The sequence below is a fragment of the Pelobates fuscus genome, chromosome 2, assembly GCF_036172605.1.
Source record: "Pelobates fuscus isolate aPelFus1 chromosome 2, aPelFus1.pri, whole genome shotgun sequence".
Classification (NCBI taxonomy): Eukaryota; Metazoa; Chordata; class Amphibia; order Anura; family Pelobatidae; genus Pelobates; species Pelobates fuscus.
The window spans coordinates 170,231,524-170,247,517 of NC_086318.1; the positions used below are offsets into that span (position 1 = coordinate 170,231,524).

Consider the following 15,994-nt stretch of genomic DNA (forward strand, 5'->3'; position numbering starts at 1 on the left):
TACGCAAAAAGGACATTATGGACTCCCTGACGTCCCGATCAACAGATACATTTCTTAGGCACATAAACCACAGCAACTCACCGCTGACAGGACGCAAATATTGTAGCGCCCCTATGACACAGGGTGAAAATGATGATATAGAGGCTGAAACACCTAATGTACGACTCTCGAGCTCCGCTACGGGGGATGGACACGGGGGTTGGGCAGGCTCCCGTTACTGACACGGCTCTTACAAAGAGGATACTTACTAGTGGGGGATGCGGGTTGAGGAATGGGGTTCGAGGGGTATAGAGAACTGGGCCGATAATTTCAGTGGAAAAGGATACTTAAGCATCATACTACTGATGGCCGCCCGCTTAATATACGCCCTAGACGCTGAAGAAGCCTTAACTCCGATACACGGGTATACACACCCGACCTTACCCAACAAACCCCCTGACCATGCACTGATAACATTCTACCTTCCTACTCCAAGCCGACTGTCACACAAAAGCGAGAGTAATTGGCCCTCCCCCCTTTACGACTTGACACTGAACGATTCACCCTGTATACCCATAGCGGTGATTGTATATATGTTAAGTCCGCCGTGCGTAAAACGAATGGGTAGTAAATACAAGCAATGTCTGATACATGAGTGACAGTAAGACGGAAATATACACACGTATATATAATCCCTGTTCTGATATGGGATTGGATTTATATTATCTTACATTATTATTTAAAACTTGTGTAATTTTACTGACTGCTATGAACGAAACGAGTGCTAAGACCTGCTATGCATACCCACTTTCATAACTTGATACTCGGAAATTTGGAACATGCTGTAACGTGTTAAGTTTAATGGTGTTTACTAATTTGTGAACGTTATTGTTTATATTGCCACCATTTGGAAAATACGAGTTCCTTTCAGGCCTGAGAGCCAACTTGAAACTGTTGTTACACTTCAATAAACAGATTTACAAAAAAATAAAAATAAAACCTCAAAGAAAACTCAAAACATATAGTGCACAAACAGCATATAATAAACTATAACAATAAAGAAAATACTACTTCCCACATATATTCATTCTGAAACCCTTTTGGTACACTGTATCACAAAACTGCAGAAAAACATCAACACAAATAAAAATAATCCGTGTATGTACATATCTGTGTAAATAGATATATCCCCTCAACTGATGGTGGACCCTAGTTATACAGATATGGACATCCGAGGAGTTAACATGCATGTGAAGGTGTTGTGCAAAAATGCATATACTGTACATTGTATTTGTGAGAGGCTGGCCCACAGTATCAAGCATATTGCATATGTTCCTTGTATTTTCCTTTTTTTCCCTTCTATGTAGATGTTTTTCTGCTGTTTTGTGATACAGTGTACCAAAGGGGTTGCAGAAAAACTATATTTGAGAAGTATTTTTTATTTATTGTTATGATTTTTATATGCACTTTATGCACTCTATGTTTTGGTTTTCTGTAAACTTGTCAAGGCATCTAGCTAAAAGGGTTAATTTATCTTTTTGTAACTGTGCGTGCACCCTAAGGTCCTAGTATTGATTTTGTCCAACTCAATAGTGCTCAGTATGTTAACCTTGATAGGATAAAAGCATGAATGACCTGTAGGAAATCACACCAGTTTTACTGCAGATACAACACTCAACACTGAGCTATCTCACTAATAGTATTTAGAAAATTGGGCAGACTAGATGGGCCGAATGGTTCTTATCTGCCGTCACATTCTATGTTTCTATGTAATAGCAATGACCTGATATCAAATCTCATTCAACAATTTATGCAACATTTCCAATTGCAACATTTTAGTATCCATAATACTTGATCGTAACAGATATTAATGTAATGCAAAAAGCTGTGATAAACAAAAAATACAGGTACTTGTTTATCACTCCATGTGGCTGTCAGGCTCTAAGTAATCTGTATAAGGCACACTGACATACATTTCGTATAATAGTATAATAAAGTACAGTAGTAAAGTATATGCAATATAATTTAACATATCAAACAGTAACAGCTAATATAGAGCATGCATGAGACCTTTCCTGATTCAGTGAAGTGAAGCCCTAGAAGACCTCTAAGCAGTATAAAGCAATCCTTTGCCTGACTATGTGTAACCACATCTACATAGCTATACATATACATTCTGTGTGGAGATCACAGGAAAATAATCACTAAACTTGTAAAAAATATGTTTTATTAAAAGTTTGAATTTACATTTTCTGTCTGTTTTTGTACATGGACAGACGTGTTTTTCTGCATCTCTAAACAAATAATGACTTAATTTGAGTCAAATACATTTCTTTAAGTTTATAGGGTAACATTTCATTCTTTACATCAAAACAATACCAGTGAGCTGCCATCTATTTTCTCCCAGATATAATACATAAATCAGTTTTAAGGACATTGTTGTAGAGGTTATAACTCTGCTCTGAATGTCTGTTCTCAATCAGGAAGTTGAAACTATACCAAATGCCTTTTCTTTTTTATCCCTAATATTTTATACTTTTCAAATTTCCTAATACAATTCTAAAGCTAATATGGTTGTTTTGTCTATGATCACAATGGTTATTAAATGTACATAACTTTATACGTTTTTTCACCAACTAACAGCTTTCCTCATTGTGTATTTCTCATTTATTGAACCCTTAAAACCCATACACAGGTACGTACTTTACAAACTGTCTGCATAGACTTCTGGGGTCATCTAACGGTATAACTTGTTATCAGATCTCAAATGTATGACCACTTATGATCATGACACACACCATTCCAAGATCGATGATATTATATGAAATGACAGTCATCACTACATGGAAAATCTCCTGTTACCAGGATTTTCTGAAGGATACGATAAATAACTAATGGTTGGCAATGGCTAGCTATATGTTATTGGTAGATATATTAATCAATTGCTGCCACTTGACACACAAGCCAGCAGTGATTGGACACTAAAACTGTTATACAAGTAATGATTGTCGCATGATATTTAACGTGGATTATAAATATTTTTAGTTTCTTATTGAGATTGACAATTCAAGAGGACAAAACAAAATTTTAAAGTACGGCATAGTCTAAGACACAAAAGAAAATAAGGTACAATTGTCAATCCTTTTACGTATGTAAATCAGAGAGGTGAATTTAAAAATCTAACAAAGCATACTGAAACAAAGCCTCCAGCACTTAGTGCAGTAATGTATCAGGGAGAATAAGATGTAATTGGACACAAAAAAAAGAACAGCTAAATTGTAGCAACTCTAGCATTACATAATAACCAATCCAGATAGAAGTTATGAAATCACATCGTATAGAAAGCATACTGTATAGCGGATGCATCAAATAAGTAAAAGGATCGTTGATTAATTAATAAAAGGTTGCCAAATTTAAAAATACATGTTATTTTTTTCTTTATGAATACCTGTTTCCAAACATTCCATATGAAAAGCATGATAAAGTTAGATCCAATGCAGTAATATACATTTGCGTGCCACCACTGCCAGTATGGAAAGTAAGAATGTCAATCAGTCAACTTCGGGACATAAACCAGGGCTGACAGTTCAGGAGAAATAGAAAATACAATATGCAGAGTTTTGGTATCATAAGGCATTTCCAAAATTGTTAAATAATGTTACAATGCTAAAAGAAGTGGAACACATACGCCTCCAGCCAACCACATTTCAGACAAGCTAACGAGGGCCAAAATTTTAAATGTGGATTATAATGATACAAAAAATAATGGCACATGTTTAGATTTTTTTTTTTTTAATTCTTTATTTTTGCAATGCATATAAAATCGACATGAACAGTTGTGTGCAGTTAGCATCGGTATCATATAGGGTTTTTCAACAACAATATGTGTGGTGTACGTCAGCTTGTCTGTATCCTTTTATGTGTTTTCTGGGGTTGTGTCTCTCCGGGGTTTCTGGGTGTAGCTTGCGCAGAGTTTATATCCATATGGGTGAGTAGTGTTCCGTGGGGCGCATGTTTGGATTTAAGCTATAAAGTATATTAAAGGAGCACTGTAAGTACCATAACCACTAGACTTCAATTTAGGGCTTATGGTGCAAGAGTCTATGAGTGGCATCTCTTGACTTTTTATCAAGCTAGTTGAGAGTGAATTGTAAAAAAAAAAAAAAAAAAAATATGAAGTCACTACACTGCTGACATGTCCAAGTAGTAAGGTAATTGGTATGTATGAAAATAACAAGATCTTTATTCAGGCATATCTAACCTATAGAAACAAACAAAGATTGAATGAATTGGTAGGTTAAAACTATGGAATTCTGAGTATGTTTGTATTCCTAATCCAATAGTGTTCAGTTTAATACTTTTTTAAATATATTTTATGTCTGATATATTTTTGATATCTTAATATTTTGAAAAAATATTAAGGCCCCCAGCAATGACAGACGGAGAGTGCAGTCAGCGCCAGTTGCAATAGTAATTTTATGACAAATTTCTTTTATCCATTTTGTCACATCTGCCACAGCGAATATTTTACTTCTGCTTTTATTCTAAGATTTTAAGCCCTGTCTGTAATGATGCCAGGTTAGGGAAATCATAGATTCTCTAAGATGTTTTTATTCATGCATACTTCTTTACTAAAGACAGACAGACTGAGGAAACAGATGACCTTTCTGAATATATATACTACATCAGGCAACACACCAGGCAAGCAGCAGCGTGTTATCAAAAATATCTGCAAAAAAAATATTTCACAAGAAAATCTAAAAGTATAGACTGTTGTTAATTACAGCTTGATTTAAAAATATAATGTTTTTTTTCTGATAGTTGCACATTTAATGATTATTGTACAAGCATACAGCATTCAAAGTCTTGAATCCTCAATAATGTCACTTGAAAACTCCGTACGTATTATTCAGCCAAACAGCAGTATTCTAACTAAATAGCTCAACACCCATGGTCATGTTTTCTGTTGATTCTACTTAAAAGCCTAATTAACCAATCTCAGGCGCGCAATTTGACAGATTTCTATAGTGACATCTGCTTATACTAGAAGGAAATTTCAATTTCCCAGTTACAGCACTACAGCCCATGCTAGGTTTTTGCTTTCTTATAGAAGTGAACAGAAGGGGGTGAGAAGCCAGTAAGCCACTGTAATGTCATTATCGTCTATTAGTATGTCTTAAGACGTATATCCTATGTATTGGCGGGACTGAGCCAAAGCTTCTAAAAAGACCTCCCAGAAAACCCTTCTGCAGACGGTGTCCAATACTGTACTGCACATTTTGATCTGATCAATGTTCCTTTAAGAACACAAGACAAATTATATATTTATGCATTTTTGTTCCGGCTGTGTGCCCATGCCATATACAGTGTGCAATTAGACCGTGTCTGCTGTTATTCTAGGAATTGATGTACACATTCATATGGAAATATTAGACCTGACAGAAGCACTAAATAAAAAATGAGCACATCTTACAAAAGTGACATCTGGTTTTAAATATGAAACTTTACAATATAATTTTTTTTTTTTTTAGAAACTTATGCTAAGCACCACTAAAGACAGCACAGTTAAGGTTTCACACGGCCCACCAATGCTGCTTTCAGATGTCCTTAGTCAGGCCACCCACATACATGAGTCAAAAGTTATGACATCCCTGGGTTTTCCATTTTACAGCCTTTGGAATATTTCCTCACTCCTATATATATATAGAGTGCTTTTTACGTTATGGGGATTCTCCTCTAGGATATGGCTGTAGATGGTGATCAATATGTGGAGTTGGAATATGCCCTTAATTTAGGATAATGGGGAGATTGGCGATGAAGTTGGGTAGATGGGTGAAGGGTGCAGGTTACTACTTGTAATTTGGGTTTATCACTATATTAAGATAGTATGTATTGATAGACAGACTGTTGTATGTGCATTTTACTCTTTTTGAGTAACCTGTTTCAAACCAATACTTATGTTGAGTGTGTTGTATGTAAATGATTTTTATTGTACTTTGTGATAAAACTAATAAAAATTTATAAAAATATAAAAAAAAGTTATGACATCCCCGACTTTATCTGTACTGTGCTTTGTTAAATCTTGCCATATTGTATTTGCATTGTTTAATACAGATCCCCACTGTTAGAACGAATTAGCGAGTACAATATCACACATTCTATCTGTAAAAGTGTACCCAAGGTGAAAGTGCTTCAGTGAAAAATTGTGCTTCAATAATTTGATTCAGTGTGGATTTAAATGATTTATAGATGCTATTGTTTTTTAATCTGAGATGCCTGCAATCACACTTTAGGAACAATAACATCCTGGAATAGGATTTAATCAAATATGGATTAAATCCACTGTTCGGCATACTCCGAAATCCTCCTGACTGGTCAGTGATAACTAACCAGTGCACTATAGATGTGTGTGGACTACATTTCCCATTATACACAGCCTGCTATATTGTGTCCCTTATTACTATTCACTAATAGAGGTATATGGTGTTCTGGATTAGCTTTCTTACATAAGCTTTGATTAAATAATAAAAATAGAAAACTATTTAACAGGGAATGTTATGAAGTGTTAGTTAAATTAGTTTGTCCTGGGGTCTCACTGTTATTACCCAAATTCATTCTTTTCATTTTAGTAGTATTCAAAGGGTGGATGCTGAGCTGTCCCTACAGGAATCAAACGTATTAGTGCAGCTGGAACACTATGGCGTCAGCAAGAGTGCTTATTAAAGGGACACTGTAGGCACCCAGACCACTTCAGCTCCTGACAAGTGGTCAGGGTGCAGTGTCCCTATTGATTCAATGCTTTCCTATAGGGCGTCTAATGCGCGCACTTCATTTGCTGTTTATTATGCTTGTTGCATGCTGTCAGAGGGGGCGGAGTGTCAGCCCGGCGCAGAGGCACATCAGTGCTGGAATCGGGTAAGTAAATAAAGGGTTTATAACTAGTTTTTTACCCGAGCGGAGGGGGGGAGCACAAGGGTACGGGGAGGCAGCGGAAGCGATAGTGACAGAAATACAGCTTTGTATTCCTGGCACTATACCTTTAATAATTGCCAAAGTCAAAAAAAGTCACGGTGGTTCAATTCATTGGATATCATTTTGTTGATATTTGTCTACTTAACATTCCACAAAATACAGAACTTCCAAGAGATACAAGATGAAGTGTGTTTGTGGTGCATGCCAAATTGGTAACAACTAATTACAAAGTGCTTATAAACAAATGAATACACAGTGTTAACAGTTAATTGGGGTTCTAGACCTGATCACCACGTTCTAATCAATTTTGCATGGAGTGTGCTATGTAGCTTCAGCAACAGGTGTGTGAACATTTTCTATCACTGCAGGAAGTCATGTGGTAACCTCTGAAAAGAAGACATTTCTGTTCAATTAATATCATTATTTTATTATAGCAAGCTTCAAACTGGTTAAGTAACACACAGCAATAATATCAGTGAATTCAGAAAAATGAAATCTGTCATTGTTTCCACTGCAAATGTGCATGCGATTAAAAGCCTTTCATTCTCTCATTGCTCTTTACTTCATCCCTCACTACTCTCTGCCATTTTCATCCCCCACTTCAATTACTCTCTGCCATTGTTCTCTCTCTACCATTCCATGCGGTCTCTCCTCCCACTGCATTCCACAATCCTTCCTCTTTAATCACTCATCTCCAGTTTACAACTGATGTCATTAGTCTCCATCACCATTGTCCTCTTCACCTTTGGCACTTTCTGTTTTCCCTTCAACTGTCCTCACATCCTTTCACATTGTGTCTACCCCTCACCTATTACTCTCATTCCCTCTCCTACTGGTTTATCTATTTTCCCACTGCGTTCTCTTAAACCCATTGCGCTCTCTCTCTCTCTCTCTCTCTCTCGTGACAACATCCCAGGTGTGCAAAATATCAAGTAGAGCAAACAGCTTTCAGTTAAAATTTCAAATTTAGATGACCAGTCATAGTATTTGATGTTACCTTTGATTCATTGCACATCTCTGAATACTCAGAATATTATTTTATTGTTGCCATACATAGCAGAGGGAGGTTGATACATTGCGTTAGTTCCCTGGCCACCACGGTAAAGGAGGGTGACAGTGCCGTGGTAAACAAATCTTCAAGGCAGCTGTAGTTATGGCTAGAGAACTGGTAATCTTCAGGGCGGATATGTCTAAAATTAGAGAAATCTATACAGACAGAGAAACTGTCACAATTTAACACTGCATTCTCATCTCCAATGAATTTACCTATTGGTTTTCTTTAATTGACTCTGCTTCACAATACGATTGTTATCGGTTCTAACACAACTACGATCCTCTAACTGTTATAGTAACAGGAAAGTAATATCACGCCAATGGTATCTCCTTTAATACAATTCTGATGTTCTATTGAATTAAACTTGGTTATGTTTCATGTTATTTCCTCATAACTCTTCTTTAAGGCCCTCTGTAACATGGACAGGTGTGTGATTTACAATCTCCACACACATACGTCCTCATGGGAATCCATTGTCTCATGCATATTCATATGTTTGAACTGTGTCAATGATTGACCACGTGCAAATGTGAAGGGTAATTTTGCATTCTGTTGCCTAAAAACAGCTGTGGCTCATAAAAGGAAATATAATGTAGAGAAAGGCTGGTTTTCTTACTAAGAAACATTGATCAAGACAAACTCAGAAGACAGATGTTCATGCATTTTAAAATGCCGAGCCAGCATTATCATTTACACAACTTGAACATCGACCTCACAGGTATGTGAGTTGGGCCAGCTCTTATTTCCAGGAAGTGCAAACCAGAAGATGGACGCAGATTGGTCCACAAATACATAAGCCTACAACAGCTGTTCAAATGCATAGGAAGATAAAGCATCCATTAAGTTATTTCACACCATCTATTAACTTCCTGAAATCTGGGTGCGTGTGAATATAAGTTTACAATCAGGACATATTTTGCCTCTTAAATCCAACAAACACAGTAACCGTTAATAACAGAGTCAATACATGTTATATAACAGTATGAATATAATATGCATAGAGTGGACAATGCATTAGGTGTAATATTCCAGTAGACAGTAATATGTTATGCTTTACTTTCACACACTGTCATATTATGATATTGATAAATACTTGGGAAATAGAATAGAAAAAAAATACTGAGGTAGGTAAGTACAGTAAATGTGGGTAATCAAGTAAAATCTGACTGAGACAGTATTTGACCATAATATATCCTCTTACAAACAGTAAGGTGTTAAAAAATAGCATTTTGTACTAACAAAACAGCATTAAATTGCGGTAACAAGGCAGGGTGTATGTCATGAAGCTTTATATGAGCTACAATTTCATGAATGTCCACTGTAAGATGAAAGCTGTAGTCCATCTATAGTTGGAGGCCTTTGTTGCCACACCAGCAAATAAATGAGGGTGTGGATAACGGTAAATCTGGCTAGTAAATAATATAAGGCATACATGTTATTTTAAACAAATTGCTAGGTCCAATCAGTAAATGCAGATCTCCAAAGTGTATTTTAAAAGGACACGTAATGTGGTCATGCATCAGGAGTTTTCCATGGTTTCTTCACATTGATGGAACAATACCACACATTTTGTGTTTTTTTCTTCAGCTCCTCAAACAGTACATGGGAACCATTGCTGTTAAATGGAACAATGAGGCTGACCAATGGAATGTAAAGTGACAGACAAGCATTCTGGTACTAGAATCTGACAACAGAGTGCTATATTGCTTCAGTTCAGTGTAAACACAAGACTGGTCCTTCATCTCCCTAAAGTAAACTGACTTAATAGGATTATATCTTCTCACCTGCCATAAAGTTCCAGAGTAGTACAATGGTTACTTTGTTAGTTAAACTAACAGATTTAGAGTCAAAGGCATGTATAAACTAAAGGAACACCTGCATTATTTGCACAGGTTTATATTTATATACTAAATAATAAAGTATTTGAGTATGTTTATGAACTACTATTAAAACTGTAGTTACCAAACAAGGATTCCCCAACCTTGTGAATGAGTAATAGAAAAAACAAAAGTGGCGTGGAAAAATGCCCATGGAGTAGGCCCAGTGATTAAAAAAAAAATCAAGATTTGCTTGAGAGATGAAAGCGAGAGATTAGCATAGGGTATGTGTTTTCTTATAGATGTATCCTATGAGTTTCCCTCCAGCACCACCTCCATCAGATACATTACACTTGGAAGGAACGACGGTTTTAGTGTTTTTGGCGATACGATTTAGTAATATATATGTACTACTATGTGGCTTCCAAAACCTATTCCATATAGCTTTTATTATGGGATTGAAACTATACACAACTGAATGGTCTGGAAGATTAATGATAGCATGGTCCATAATTAACTCTTATATTGTAATATTGTAATTTATATTAGGGCAGGGGTTCTCAACCCAGTCCTCAAGGACCCCCTAACTGCCCAAGATTTAGGGATTACCCTGCTGTGTCTAATGTGTTTTTAGGGGGAAGGGGACAAACACTTTACACACAACAGGGTAATCCCTAAGTCCTGGACAGTGTGGGGGTCCTTGAGGACTGGGTTGAAAACCTTTGTATTAGGGTGAAGTTTAGACCACACTGTTATAAGTCTACTTTACTAACATACAGTGACAGAAGAGATGCCCAATCCACACTACAGGTGTAAATGCAGAGGAACTGGCCATTGAAGAGTGGGCATCCCCTTGGTAATAAGTCATTATTTAAATTAAAAATTCACTTTTAATTTCAGACCATTCTTGCTTTATTGAATGACCCTGTATACCTCTGTGTTCTTTTATGTTTTTCAAGGGAACCATTTTAAAATCAGTGTAGCGTTAGGATTATGTACCTGTATTATATTATGAATACCTCTTTATAAGTTTTAAATTAAATCTATGGTAAAAAGATAACCGTGACTTAACAGAATATAAATATATTTACAGTTTCAATCTTCGCAACATCGCCAATCTATGACTCCACAAAGTAAGCACATTTTTATTTTTGCAGTGATAATGCGGTTCTGACTTGTTGCACTTGGATAAGGACTGGTTCAAAGTGAAATATCCATTATTGAGAAAATTGATTTTAAAACATATATTCTATTATTCCATATTTTTATAAAAGCTGATAGATCAGAGGAGTAAATAAATAAATCGAACGAGAGAAAAAGAACACTTTTTTTGGAGCACAACCATTTTAAATAATGAAAAAAGATTAACGTATGAAAGAAAAAAATGATTAACACACTTTATAGATGATTTTCAACATTTTATTCAAATATGTATTTACCCAAAGTGTTTGTTATTCTTTAGGTTTAGCATGACTGTCAAAATATATTCTGTGTTTTGATATAAACTTTTCACATATTACCACCAGCAGATGAACAATCACTGTTCACTATGGAATGTTAGGGTATTATAGTTGCAAATGTAAAACATAGAAAGTACTCCTTCACAGACCCACTTCTCACCACTTTGTATGCCATGTTTCTGCAAGCTAATTAATTATGTTGTGCTTCGCTGCACAAAACAATGTGTTCAATGCCACTAACGAAAGCTTTTTTTTTTTTTTTGAAGATAATTGAAGGAAACTAATTAAATTCTGTGTGTTGACCTGGATACAACATGGTTTCAAAAAACATCTCAAAATGGAATAAGCGTCCTCCTAAAATTCCTTATTCTAACAAATATGTTGAGGACAAGTTCACATGGATGAAGGGCAGTGTTGGCATGCTAATGCCACCTTGAGATATGAGTAGGCGCCTTTGATGTGCACAATGATGGATTCACTTTTCAAACATAAAGATCCATTTAAATGAGCATGAGAGACAAACTTTCTCAGTATACTTCAGTAACAAATATTGTTGTGATCTTAGATGGTTGCTGAAGTGAAAATGGCTGAATTTATAAGAGCTGTCCTAAGTGAAATACATATTTGTAGATGTTGCAATACAGATCTGTAACCTTTGGCCAAAGTGTATCCAAAGTGCTATATAATTCTATGGTACACTGCAGTACATTGGCACCTCCCTATCACACACAGCTAGTCAGTAAGGTGAAAAATATAATGTACTCTATGTGAATTCAAAGTGATTTTCACATCTAAGGCCAAAATAACTGAATAGGATAATTCTAAAATTCAGCTATGCTTTCAATTCAGATACTTTGGGCTTAAATTTGAAATTTGATTTCCTGACAATCCTCACTGACTAATCCTGTAAATGTGTGTGATAGCGGCTCATAACTTATAGGAAACAAAACCATAATATTCACCATAACACATACAGCTAATGTATCAGCCTGCATTTTATCCCACTATTGCAGGGTGTGATTATGATGTGTCAGTGTGTGTAATATTGTATGTAAATCTTACTATTAGGAATATTTAAGGGACACTATAGTCATTATCACAACTTTAGCATAATGAGGCAGTTTTGATGTATAGATCTGCACTGTTCAATTCTCTGCCATTTATGAGTTAAATCCCTTTGTTTACGCAGCCTTAGTCACACCTCCCTGCTTGTGACTTGCACAGCCTTCCTAAACACTTCCTGTAAAGAGTCATCTAATGTGTATGCTTCCTTTATGGAAAATTCTTTTTAATCTAGACTTTCTTATATCCTGCTCTGTTAATAGCTTGATAGTCCCTGTATGTAATAAAGTTCAATTTACAGAGCAGGATATAAAAATGTTTAAAGTAAGTTACATCTGATTGAAAGTGAAACATTATTTTTTCATGCAGGCTGTGTCAGTCACAGCCAGGTGAGGTGTGGCTGGTGTTGCATAAACAGAAACCAAAGTTATCTAAATCCTAAATGGCAGTGAATTGAGCTGTGAGACTGCATCTATACCAGTGTTCTGAAGCCTTTTGACACCCGCGGCCCGGTGAAAAGAGGAGAAATATTTTGCGTACTGGCCTCAGCCAGAAAAATAAACCAATGGATGTGTGAGGGATGCAGTGTGTGTGTGTGAGGTGTGCCTTGTGTGTGTGAGGGGTGCAGTTTGTGTGTGTGTATGGGGTGCAGTGTGTGTGTATGGGTGGCAGTGTGTGTGTGTGTGTATAGGGGGCAGTGTGTGTGTATGGGGTGCAGTGTGTGTATGGGGGGCAGTGTGTATGTATGGGGGGCAGTGTGTGTGTATGGGAGGGTCGTGTGTGTGTATGGGGTGCAGTGTGTGAGAGGGGTGCAGTGTGTGTGTGTGTTTTCATGCAGGCTCTGTCAGTCACAGCCAGGGGAGGCATGGCTGGTGCTGCATAAACAGAAACAAAAGTTATTTAACCCTTAAATGGCAGTAAATTGAGCAGTGAGACTGCAGGGGTATGATCTATAAAAGTGTTCTGCAACCTTTTAACACCTGCGGCCCAGTGAAAGAGGAGAAATATTTTGCGGAACGGTGTCAGCCGGAAATAAAAACCAATGGTATGTGTGAGGGATGCCGTGTGTGTGTGTGTGTGTGTGTATGGGGTGAAGTATGTGTGTGTATGGGGGGGGGGAGGGCAGTGTGTGTGTATGGGGGGGCAGTGTGTGTGTATGGGGGCAGTATGTGTGTGTGTGTGTGGGAAGGGGGGGGGCAAAATATTCTATTAACACATTTGCACTTCCAGCATGCACCTGGTCTTCTCAGTATAATGGTCTGCTCATATTCTATCATTTTAAAAATGTGTAACATGTTTTATAACCTGAGAAGACAATTGGAAATAGACAGTAAGTTAAAAGAGTACCCAAACTGCTTACAGTATAATGAGTTTCACACTAGGCAGACTGAAAATGTATTGTTACAAATATGTACAAAAACGCAGCATGCCAAATGAAAGAATGCTAAAACATAATGTTCATGGTTTTTATATACGATTTACTGATAAATGTTATTTTTCTCCGGGTGAAAAAGCTGGCCATAGTAAGCAAATATCTTGTATACTCTTGTGATTATGGAATAACCATTTTAAATACTGAGGTAAAATCCATAAACTAAACAAATACAAAAAGCAGTCATATTATCAGATGGGCCCTTACAAAGTGTTCTATTAATTTGTGGATTAAGCAGTTAATTGAATAAAATGTGTATGCATTTATTAACTAGCAATATACTATAAGAGAATGGTTTGTGGACGTAAAGGGTAACTCCTATTAAAAAAAAATGTTTTCATAAAACACTTTTTTGTTAGAGTAACACTTTCAGAAGTGGTTCACCTCCTTTCCTCTAACTCATATAAGTAAAGGTGGGGGCAGGTGGGGAATTTAGCGTGCCACCCTTGTTTTTTGTTTTTCTTAAATGCAACAGCTACCACCCGGTGATCACATTGATCTATCCACCCCCATTATTTAATTTACAGCCCCCCCTATTTTTTACAGGCCCCTTCTAATCTAGTTTTAAATATCACTAGTTATATATATATATATATATATAGAAGGCGTTATGCCTGAAATTGTGGGAGGGATTTAATGCCTATTTAAACCCTGCGTTCCCCCCACTCACCTGTCTGCGACGATTTCGGAAATTCGCTTTCATTTCCGTTTTCACAGACCTCTGACGTCAATCTGCCGCGACGCTCGTGCACAGCCCGCCGGTTTTTTCGTGAGTATTTTCCATACGCCTGGAAACCATTCGTCGGTTCATCCAAACCGTAAGTCCTTGCGAGTACTCTTCATTCTAAATCGCTTTCCGTGCGCATATTTCCTTCAACGGTATGCAATTCTCTGTTCAGCCAGTTCGTCTCAATTTGCTGTTCGGCGTACACGAATACACTTGTACCCCCTTTTTGTGGTCTTTGTCGGTCTGTTGAGAGAGCTGTTGTGGGTACCGGGAGGAGTTTGCCTTGTACTGCCCATGTTACGGTTTGCACATATATAACGTATATGTTCTTATCTAAACGTTACATTAATACATTTTTAAATATAAATGTAATGTTATGACCGGAGCGTTATTGAAATTTATCACCCGTTTCTTTTTGCATGATGTTGATGGCTAATTTGTAACTACATTAATTGGGTCTGTTCAGAGCCATTTCAAAATCTTTCTTCTGTTTGATAAACCCTTAGAGCGTTAAGGCCCACAACGAAAGACGCAGTTATTACTATGAATCAGTGCACCCTTATTCCATCCCGTTACCTCGTTTTTAGGATTTCCAGCGCAGTCGGCCTGCTTTTAGGCTTCATTCACCGAATTGAGAATTAGTCAATTATCCCCAATTCCCAGTTTTGTGACTACCCCCCTTTCAATCACCCCAGCACCACATGTGTATATATATTGACTGACTGGGACCCACAAACTTTGCTTCTCTAAGGCTGAAAGCCAGCGTAAATTGAAGGGTGAGAGATTTGTGAATTTAATTGTTTTTTTGCTGCTTTCTCACATTTTGGGAGTCTGTTGTCATTTTAACATGGTTTATAGTTTTGGGACATATTTATCAAGGCAAACCGGGTGCTTGCATGCAGGGCGTTAAATGGTGAGACATCCTGTTTTCCACGGTGATTGCACCTTACTTAGCACTTTGCCCCAGATTAGCACCTGCTTTCGCTTAGAACTATCAGCAGTTCACATCCTGTATGTGAGTTTCCTTTTAAAAGAGGCTGTCTGCGCAACTGGATCTGTTTCATTTCAGAAGTAATTCGTAGCCTGTAGATACTTTCTGCCGGGGAGACATGTTCAGCCAGAGTAACGATGCTACCGGTCCGTTCCACGGTGCAACTGTATCTGGTTTAAAAGTCGTTTAATACATTGTACTGCCACAGCAGAAGTAAATCGCACAGACCTGTCCTGCATTTTGTAATCTGCTTACCGCGCACAGAGCTACAGCAGCGCTAAGTGCATGGTGAGTCGGGGGGATACTCTGCAAGCCTGGCCACCCTGTTTTGAGGGTGGCCCCGTCCTTCTTGTCTTGTTTTCGTAGTGATTAGTTTAGTTTAGTTTTTGCTTTGTTTTACCGTACTATCTATATCATGCATTTTTTAGCCTCTGTCAATGCGGGTCGTGGTACCCCACTGTGCTTTGGGAGGACTATAGTATGACACCCTCATAAGTGAA

The 15,994-nt window shown here is 37.2% G+C and overlaps 1 protein-coding gene across 3 annotated transcripts in view; it reads right to left on the reverse strand.

Moving 5' to 3' along the window:
- DST (dystonin) overlaps positions 1–15,994 on the reverse strand; it is a 592,252-nt gene that overhangs the window by 455,607 nt on the left and 120,651 nt on the right. The window lies entirely within an intron of this gene.